The sequence below is a fragment of the Odontomachus brunneus genome, unplaced genomic scaffold, assembly GCF_010583005.1.
Source record: "Odontomachus brunneus isolate Ranch 3 - 2012 unplaced genomic scaffold, Obru_v1 Obru_scaffold_193, whole genome shotgun sequence".
NCBI classification, from domain to species: Eukaryota; Metazoa; Arthropoda; class Insecta; order Hymenoptera; family Formicidae; genus Odontomachus; species Odontomachus brunneus.
The window spans coordinates 243,927-246,224 of record NW_022639643.1 but is presented as its reverse complement, the minus strand read 5'-3'; the positions used below and the strand labels follow the sequence as shown (position 1 = coordinate 246,224).

Here is a 2,298-nt window from a genome sequence, read left to right as displayed (position 1 = left end):
GGTGGATAATTTTTGTGGGATTGAATTGCGCCCTCGAAACTATTGAGGGTTTATTTGGGACATTTTTGTCGTACAATGTTTATTTTTCGAGATATTTAGCAGTCTCAAGTTAAAAAAAACACCCTGTATAGTCAACTACTCTCACACGACTTAATGTTCAATGCAGCTCATTACGCGAAAACGGCTCCGACGCGTCGTACGTATACAGAGTGTCTAACTCGTACCGTACCAGAGCTAGCATATAGCTAGAATAGGTTGGGGTGAGTAATAGAAACGGTGTCTTTTTTTAAACAACCACGTAAAATTTTGAGATATTAACGATAAAAGATTTCTATCGAGCGGCAGTCAACTAGCCAATCAGCACGTGTGCTGCTGTGAGACGAACGCTGTACGTGCTAAAGCATCGACATGACAGGCTAGCCAGGCCAGCCACCTAACAACGAGGAAAACGCGTTGCCAAACGTCTTACCGCACCACGCTGTGGCGAGATATAGGAGCACAGCGGTATAAGGCCCGATCTACAATAGATGGAGTAAGGAGTAGGAATAAGACGAAATCGAAATAATTTATTTCGCTTACTCCCTTACTCCAGCTCCTTCAGCTTTTACTACTTAATTCAGGCTTACTCCATGTGATATATACGGGCAAACTTTTATTGGAGTAAGGGAGTAAGCGAAATAATTATTTCCATTTCGTCTTACTCCTACTCCTTACTCCATCTATTGTAAATCGGGCCTAAGTATAGGCAGTAGTGCATTGTCTTTTAATCGCCACGCGCGACATCCGCGCGCTTTATTACTGAGATGCACTGTGACTCGAGCGGTTCGTCTTCTACCATTCAACACACGCTTTTTGCTTAATCTTTCGTAATTAATTTCTCAGTTATTATTACGAATATCGCAAAACGATATAGGACTTTTATATTTATTTTAATCCGCTCTACGTTCTCACGAGAGCTTCGTGGATTGTTCTGAGACACCCTGTATACGTGTGTGTGTGTGTGTGTGTATGTGTGTGTGTGTGTGTGTATGGCGATAGCGTTCCAATAAGTTTTCGTCGCGAAATTGAAATCTAACACGCCGGCAAGCGCGGTAAATTCGTTATTTATTCGTCCGGACGCGCGTAATCCGTAACAGCGTCGAAACTTTCTCTCGGAATGGCCCGCGCTACATCGTCGATCGTATAGCGTGTAGAGAGTGCACGAGCGTTGCGTGTGCGTGTGCGTGTGCGTTGTAGGCCCCTATCGCTCGTTTCCCCCGTGAGCAAAACTTAGGACCTGCGTCCTGCGTTTATCCTTTAATTCGCATGCCGGTGTCCTGTTCGTTTACCGAGCCAGCGCGCTTTGTTCCAACTTTTACGGTGCATTTTTATTCCTCGTGGAAAGATCTCCCTCGGTCATTTTGGAGCATTGCATTTGTCGAGATATGATTATATATTTTAATGAAATCGCACTCGACGCATGGTTATTAGTTTTCTATCGTAATATTTTATACATTCGATACGCCGTTGCATTTCATAATCTCATGGTTCCGCGATATTTTTGTTACAATGTACTCGCCGCCGGAAAATTCCAACTTTTATTGAAACGTGACGTTTTAACGTGTTTTGAAATATAATTCCGCGATATCGGATATTTCGGTCCTCTCGATGGTGAACAATTTTTACATCATGTGTCCATATACGCACAACCGCGCATAGGGGTATATTCGCGGATCATCAGCAAGGAAAATAAGGGTGAGCGCGGTCGCGAGATATTTGAAATAACGTCAAGAGCGAGCGATATTTGATTGTCAATAAGTCTGCGAGCGTAAACGATTCGTCACAGAGAGACGAATAAAATGTAGAAACACGTAAAAGAGAAAAAAAGGAGGAGGGAAGGAGGCAGGATAAAAAAATTTCCGTCTCGTCGCAGTGATCTTTCTCGGTCTTGATTTCCTTCGCGTTCACGTAAAACTCGCGGATTGCGTTGCAGCAGAAAATCATGCATCTCCATTTCATCTTATTAACAGATTCTCCTCGGATTTATCCTTCGCGCGTGAACGACGGCGCACGTGACTAGCATGACGTCCGTACGTGCGATGCGTAAGCGTTTCTTTGCCTCTTTACGCATTGCCAACACACGAAGCTCGGCAAGAGTTTCCATCAGCGAGAGTGCATCACGAGAGGCATCACAGTGATGCGCGCGTAAATTCGATCCGGCCTGGAATAGAAGGCACGCGAAATTCAAGAACGAGAACGTGATTCTCTCTCTCTCTCTCTCTCTCTCTCTCTCTCTCTCTCTCTCTCTCTCTCTCTCTC

The 2,298-nt window shown here is 44.4% G+C and overlaps 1 protein-coding gene across 3 annotated transcripts in view; it reads left to right on the top strand.

The window, feature by feature from the left end:
- Window positions 1-2,298, top strand: part of LOC116851837 — a 133,244-nt gene that overhangs the window by 23,221 nt on the left and 107,725 nt on the right. The window lies entirely within an intron of this gene.